General features: G+C 44.8%; 2 long non-coding RNA genes across 2 annotated transcripts in view; one reads left to right on the top strand and one right to left on the bottom strand.

Moving 5' to 3' along the window:
• Window positions 1-6575, bottom strand: part of LOC108445171 — a 24585-nt gene extending 18010 nt beyond the window's left edge. The window contains exon 1 of the long non-coding RNA XR_001859924.1: window positions 4985-6575. This is a non-coding gene — a long non-coding RNA (uncharacterized LOC108445171). The remainder of the gene's footprint in view (window positions 1-4984) is intronic.
• Window positions 1-7904, top strand: part of LOC108445170 — a 10827-nt gene that overhangs the window by 314 nt on the left and 2609 nt on the right. The gene's annotated exons all lie outside the window — the stretch shown is intronic.

The following is a 7904-nucleotide window of genomic DNA, read 5'->3' as shown; positions in this document are numbered from 1 at the left end:
GGCTGACACCGGGATCGGCATCGTCATCCTGTGGGCAGGGAGCGGGGAAAACCCACGGACGGGTTCCGCATCCCGACGGAATCGTGCGGGCTCAGGCGAGGGCACGGAGAGGAACAAACAGTGCGGAGCCGCCGGAGCCCCGAGCGGGCACCCCCGAGAGCAGGGACAGCCCGTCCGAGCAGACCCGCAGCTCCCTCCAAAACCTCTTGGCAAAAACCCTCCCCGTTCGGTAGTGAGCACCAAAACCGGAGCGGTTGTTCCTCAAATCCTTCTTCCTACAAAAGGGTCTTTTCTTGCTTACCTTAGCTGCAACAGGCAGGGAAAGATGAACATGCTGATTTGCAACCTTTGCATAGGAATCTTACCCCCCAAAAAATCAGAAAATAAATATAAAACACGTCACAGGGCGGTTTAAAAACCTCCTAGAAGAATAAATACTGTCACTAAGTTGTCAACATAAATTCTGTGGGGTCCAGCACTTGTGAAGTTGCTTTTGAGCCATCTATAATTTCTCATAATGTCACTTAAAGCAGATACAGTGCTAAGCTAATCTTGACTACTTAACTGAAACACTTGTTTTCCTTTCCCCTTCTCTTTCTTTTTTTATAAATTTTAACTGCTTCTCACCAAGTTCTCATCCCACCCTCCCCCTGCTTATTATCCTGTCCTTTAATCATCATTCATCCCCAGAGGAGGGTGAAAATAGACACGAAAATGAATCCTGTGCTGTTTGGTAATCGAGATCTCTAATGAAACTCACTGTGAGTTTTCTTTTCCTATTTTCAAGATCCTTTTTCTCTTGTCTCCTGTTCTTAAAGCTCCACACAGGTGAGGCTTAGTGCACGATAATTATTTTCTGCAAAGGTAGCATGTTCCTGTTTTTCCATAGAAACCCTGGGCTGAGGGGAACATTGCCTGCATAAGAAGCCACTGAGCACACTTGATTTTATTTGCAACAACTTCCAGAGGCTCTCCTAAAATGACTTTCGACCACAGCCATCCTGGATTATTCCAGGAGAAATCACAGCATGTAATCACCCAAAAAGCAAAATTTTTGAGGAATATTGGAGAGAAATGCTGAGGTACACATTGCAGAGGAGAGAGAAGTCTGCTCTCAAGAATCTGCTTATCAGCTCATCCAGCGAAACCTTCAGTTCGTTTTTACCAGGGAGTGGCCTTTCCTGGGGAAGAGGCTGGATTCAGCATTGGAAGAACCTAATGCTGCTCATATGAGTGAGGGTTTCATTTGACTCTGACATTAAAAAAAGCCTTTTGAATTCGTACTCACAGCAGCTTGTAGACTCTCACAGCCCTTATTTTTTTTGGCAATTCAAGTATCAGTTTCAGAAGCCAGAGCCTCTGTCCTGTCTCTTCTCCAAGTTTGTGTGACCAGTCCAGGGATGAGTGAAAGGTCTGGCTCAGCCCTGACTGAAAAGCCCTTTCAGCAGTTTCAAACACCAGGAGTTCATCCAGGGCGCCCTGCTGTACTCATTTGTCACTCCAGCTAATTTATGAGCTTTAAAACCTTTCACGACTTAACGCTCATACCCAGGTGAGGAACAAAAGGGAAATCCACTAAACCCCTATTATTATTTAGTTAAATTTAACAGTAGGATTAGGCAGCAGATTGCCACGACTCTGGGAGCCAGTTACACGAGTGTTGGGTCATTTTTCCTCTTGCTGCTCTCTGGCCAAGCTGTCCCCAGCCAGTGCGAGCAGGATCAGCTCTGGTCCAACTCTGGACTTGCCTGAAACTGTCAGCAACAGGATGATGGTGCAGATGTTTCCTGGAGATTCAGAAACAGTCACAGAGCTTGTTAAATTTCTCCCTGGGTACCCACATGAAACAGCTGCTTAACTTTATTTAATGCTTTTCAGTCACTACTGACTGCTGCTGGAATCAAAGCAATGGCCAGCAAAGGAAAGCTTTTGTGTCCCTATTCCCACCTGCTCCTCCCAGGAGACTCTGGCTGGAGAAAGTCCTACCTGGTCCATATGAAGATTTAAAAATATAAATACTGAGTAGCACTTTGATCCAAATGATCTTAATTCAAGCAGAAATTAGCTACTGGAAGATCAAGTCTGAGTAGAACAAAGCCCAGATCTTGCATTGAGAGATGAATATGTTTTAACCTACAAAATAGTGCACACACTAGATCTGGAGAGAAGCATCTGAATTTACAAAATATATTACAGTACATGGATATAAATTGTACTCACATCACCCTCAGGATGACTTTTCATGTTTGCAAGCATGGGGTCTACTAAACATGAAATCAGCTGAGGCATATTATTGGAAATAGTGTCTAAAAGAGCTGTCAGATTTGTAAATAACTGGTTATGCTAATATCCAAGATAAATTTAGCCTCAATGTAACCTTCTTGGAAAAGTCAAGGGTTCCTGGAAATCAAACAGCTCTGAAGTCTTTAAAAGATCAGTGAAGCACATTGTTTAAATTGATATTATCATGTTGTGCATTCCATGAGGAAAACCACAGCAGTCACTACAAAAGCACAGAGCAAAGAGTGGCAGCAGAAAAAAACCATTGCTAACATCTCCAAGGATCTCAAGCTCACTCTTGAATGATAAAGATCCATCAGCAGGGAGAAAGGATCAGTGAGAGAAATGATTTCTAGTCCCCAAACGCTAACAACAAGAGGCCTAAATATTCAGTATTTGAGTGTGGGTACTTTTTTTTGACTGTAGATTACAGTCACTGCAGCTGGCCCTCAGTGCCTGGTGGATTCAGCAGGGCTGATCTCAAAAAGCACATGTGCAGGTTGTCTTGTGAACTATTTTTCTAATGGCAGCCACGGAGCATCCCTAGGTATCAGGTCACTGGTGAAGTGTGTGAGGAAATTTGAACACTGGCAGGGAAATGGAAAATCAAAAAAGCCCTGAGAGAAACACCATGTCTGAAAGTCTGAATTTAAATGACTCGTTTGAGGGGGCTCATTCAGGCTGGACACAGAGGGCAGTGCAGGAGGGTATAAATGGGAAGGATTTGCTGTGCAGTGCTACTGCTTCCCAGGATCTGGAGCTCATGCACTGGCTGCAGGGTGCTCAGAAGGCAGGACCAGGCACTGCTGCTCTCCTGGAATCTCCCCTGTCAGGCACTGATGCATCAGCACAGCCCCACTCTGAGCCAGGAGAGCCCAACTCCACCCGTGGGCCACAGCGGATGGAGCCTGCAGAAAGGATTTCTGCTGTGGGAGATCAGACAGCAGCCTCTCAAAAGGCAGCCTCGTGTCACACCCAGGCTTTAGGAGTGCTGGAAAAGCATTGTCTGGTTGTTCCATGTTCCCCTCCCAGCCTCCTCCTGCTCAGAGCCTGTTCAGGCTCTGCTCCCCTCTCCCTCCCTCACCAGTGATCCCTCTCTGCATCTGCCCAGAGCAGGTTTCAGCTGGAACCACCCCCCCCCCCCCCTCCAGATTTTAAAACAAAATGCCTCTTTTTGGAGAGATGAGGAAGACAGGAAAGAAAGAGAAGTACCAAACCTGCTGCCAGGGATCCAAGCAGAAGCTGTCACCTGCACAGTCCCCAGCCCCAGGAGCTGTGGGTATTTAAACTCAGTGTGATGCTGCCAATAACTGTGTTATTTAATCTGCAGAGCTCATGCAGTGACTTTTTATGGGGTTTTTCCAGTTCCACCCACTCACTCCCACAGGACCAGAGAAAGAACAGTTTCCCAAAAGGAATACTTGGAGTGACCTTCCTGTTGCAGCTCGACCTGCTCCATCAATCCAAAAGCCATTTACTGGATCTTAAATCACCCTGGAAATTGCTTGAGCAGGGAAACTTAAAATTTCCCCCCTTCTCTTTCTGGGATTTCCATCTGCCAGAGATACGGGGCAGGAGAGGGATTACTGCCCTGCCAACACTTCCCTCCAGAGTGGGTAGAGAGCCAAACTGCAGAGGATGATGAGAATAAATTAGAGCTGAGAGGAGAGCTCTAAGGAAAGGAAAATGCATCCTCTGACTGCCTCATCCCTGCGGCACAGCAGAACAGTGCCAGGAAATCCACAGCAAGCCAACATTTCATTAAAACCTAATCTACACCAACAAATACAGAACACCTCCAAATTTCTGATCATTTCACTGACAAGTAGACACTGGATGTACTTCTGAGTTTTATACTTTAATCTGTGTAAATAAAAACCCTACACAGCTGATTGCTAAGGACTTGCTATATGAAATGGCTCATAAAGTAGTAAGTCAGCAAAAAAATACAGCCTGGGCCATTCCCTCCCAATTTAGGCTTTATTTGCATATGCATATTTTTTACTACTGTACAGCTTTAATTTTTTCTTTCACTCCACACTGGATGGACATTTTAGGCCCTCAGAAAAAAAACACTGAATATGTGAATCAAAAGAAGAGTCACGGAGAAAATGACAGCAGTTTTCATGTTAACGATGGCTTTGACATATTAATTAGTATCTCAGAGAAGAAATAAAGCCAGTGATACCGAATGATTCATTAGAATGAAATTAATCTGAGGAATAATTAATTCTGAGGGGATGGAGAAAAAGAATACAAATAGATATATTAGCAGCAAAACTCTTCAGCGATGAGTGTGACAGTGATTTCTAGCAGCAGTGGATGAGACTGCAGATAATACCATTTTCTCAGCAGATGGCTTGGTAGGTGGCACTCTCCCTCCTAAACTGCTCTTACAGATTTACTCCTGAGCTGCGTGCCAGCATCAAATAGATCCTTACCCATATTCCAGCCCAGCCCCTGACTGATGGATGGCAAAGAAATGTTTAACAGAAAAACTATTTAAGAGCAGATTTTTGTGGGTTTCTGGTGCAGGATGTGGTGATAAAGAGTGTGCTTGGTACCTACAGCAAGTGGACAATAATTTGCCCTACATCTGATTATTAAATCCACATTATTACACATCGAGCATGGTCAGGCTCCACAGCCCTGCCAGTGGCAGGCTACAAATCCTTGAATTAAAGATAATTAAACTAATACTTACCAAAAAGTTAGAAGCATCACTTCTTGCTCATAGTGAAGGCTGGCAGCAGCATTTCAGCACCACAGGGAGCCACAGAAGCCCAGCCAGGGCTCTCTGCAAGGGGAGCAGCCCCACAAAGCCCACGGAGCACAGCAGGTCCAGCTACAGCAGACAGGGTCAAGCAGCAGTCCAGCAACGACCTGACCTCTCCAAATGTGCCAGTCGTGCAGCTCTGCTGCCTCAGGCAGCATTTTCCCATCTGCAGCTCCCAGACAGCCCTGCTGCCGTTGTGATGTTGCAGTTCCACCCTCAGATTCTGGGATTAAACTCTTCTCCAAGGCTGCTTGTCAAAGTCAAATCACACAGTCTGGGCTTGATGGCAGTCAGAAGCATCCCACCAAGTTCAACAAAACACTGGAACAATATTCCAAATGAGAATCTGTACCAAGGTCTAAACATTGGGCTGCTTCACTCCTCCTGAAGTAACTTTCATTCAAACTTTTGAAAAACCCTGTGAACCAACTACCCCAAACTATGATGTTATCCCAAACCCACTCTCACCCTTGCTCAGCTGGATCTGTTATCCTGCCCCAGCCTCCATGCCTGTCCCACCACATCAGGCAGAACAGTTTTTCCCCCCTAACATGAGTAACTTCTCCCTCGTTACATCCTGCTTTGATGTCCTTGGCTTTTCCCTGCCCTGTTGCTGAGACAGTCTCTAGCAGGCTGTACTTTCCCAGGCTGGAAATGTTCCCTTGAGTTTCATTATGCACTTGTCAGAATCTGTCCCAAGGTCAGGGGCCTTCCAAAGCACCCAGTTCTCCCTGCTCCCTTCCCTCAAAGCTCGTCAGGGCTCAGCTTCACTAACACAGGCATCCAGAGTCTCTTCTCAGTCCACCAAACCAGTCCTCTCCATTCAGGAGAGGCTAAAACCAGGGATGTCTTCCAGGTATAAGTTCCATGTCAGTAGAAAGTTCCCTGGTGCTTTCTAGTAATTGTGTACTGTTTATAGGAATTCCCTTCTGCTTTCCCAAAGTTCTCTTCTGCTCTTTAGAAATTTGCCACAGCCTTCTAAGAACTGTGCATTTCCTTCTAGGATTCCTCCACTGCTTTATAGCAATTCCTCCTTAATTCATAGGAAATTCCCTCCACCTTCCTGGGAATTTGCAGCAAATTTTCTCAGAACTCACATCACATTTTGCTTTCCTGGGGTTCTCCCACAGCTTTTTAAGAATTCAACTTTCCTTGCTAAGGATTTCCCATAATTTTTCCACAAGCTACATGTCATTTTCTAGGACTTTCCTGTGTTTTCCTAGACATTTTCCATACCTTTCCAGGAATTTCCTGCTGCCATGAATCTCTCACTGCTCTCTAGGCATTTCCATCAGCTTTCAGGTGTATCCACCAGGTTGTGACATGGTATCAAGGGTTGTCCCATGCTGGTTGTGCTGCTGTGTGTTGTCACGTGCCAAATGCTATTCCCAGTTGTTCTGTGGTGTCCTGTTTTGTCATATATGGCATATTTTGTCATTGTTTTGCTGGCACACCTCGATCTCATATTTTTAACTATTTTATAAAGCCACGGGAAAGGCTCAGGGGTGAAAGTAAAGGATTAATCAATATCTGGTCCCTAGACACTGATGAAAAAAAAAATGTCTGGTCTGTTTGAAGGAGTTGTGAGACCGTGTGTCCTGTGGGATGTTCCTACACCTCCTCTTGCCCCTACAGGTGTATTTTGACAATCCAGATCACTCTGCTTGGTCAGGGGTCTTGCTGCCAAAAGCAGCTGGCATGGATCATTCATGGCAGCAAAGATCCCACATGAGACATTTATAAAATAGCCACACCATAGAGGAAATGGCTTCCTAATCCCCTTGAAAGGCTGGTTTATCCCTTTAAACACAGCTTTACTTCCCTTCTAAACACAGATTGGCTTTTCATCTTCATTCCCTTCCATTCTTATCTGATATAACTGTACATCTAGAGAAAGAGGAAAATTGAGTATGCATTAATTTAGCTTGGCACAGTAGAGCATGAGTAACCTAGAACTGAGTTCAAATATTGCAGATGGAGCCAAAGCATTTAAGTGATTTTGTAAGTAACACTCTATCAGCTTATGTAAGAGTTTTGTTACAATTTATATTGCCAAAAAATGTTGTGTTACTTGCCTGTTTGATCAAATTTCCCAAGATAATAGTTTATTCCTTATCAGCTGAGACTGGGAAAACAGGGTGGTGGTTTTTTTGGTATACTGACACAGACTCACAGAAATCGCTGGCTCATTTACAAAAACAATCCTTGAACTCCCTCAGACTGTACTGATGTCCCAGTCTGGAATTTGGATCTTCTACATAAAATTAATGGATATTACGTCAGGAAACCACAGGAAATGCTGGATAAATGTGGTTCACCTCGCCCAGCACTCTGCTCCGGATAGCAAAACCCAGCACGAAGCCTTCACAGGCACCTCCCATTGAGTGCTAATGAATAATTCCCAGAAATGCTGCTGCTTTCTTCTGGCAAACCCCTGATAACAGCCAGCTTGGTGCCAAGGCCAGTTCCTGACATCACATTCCAGGGCCAGCCTCTGAATAGACCCCAGATCCTTGCATGTGCCCTCTGGAACATCATCACATCATTCCCCACTGCTCTACAACTACTTTTTTCATGGAGCAGAAAAGTCTTGACATCTCCCATGCTTGCGTTCACTCTGACTGCACTGTTTTTAACCCAGGGTTTGGAATTCCTGGTCCTGCAGTGCCACTTACTGGACATTTCTGTTCATAAAACCACATGCAGCAGCTCTACATTTACGCAGTTGATTCCCAGGGCTAATCTGAAATCGATAAAAACATAAAACACACCAATGTTCACTTCGGAATACATGAAAGCTTGAGGAAAGTAAATACAGAAAACTTCATTTCTTAGATGAGGCAGTAAT

This window comes from Corvus brachyrhynchos, unplaced genomic scaffold (genome assembly GCF_000691975.1).
Source record: "Corvus brachyrhynchos isolate BGI_N302 unplaced genomic scaffold, ASM69197v1 scaffold21, whole genome shotgun sequence".
Taxonomy (NCBI): domain Eukaryota; kingdom Metazoa; phylum Chordata; class Aves; order Passeriformes; family Corvidae; genus Corvus; species Corvus brachyrhynchos.
Note: the sequence above shows the minus strand (reverse complement) of the source record. Positions and strands in the feature narration are given on the sequence as shown.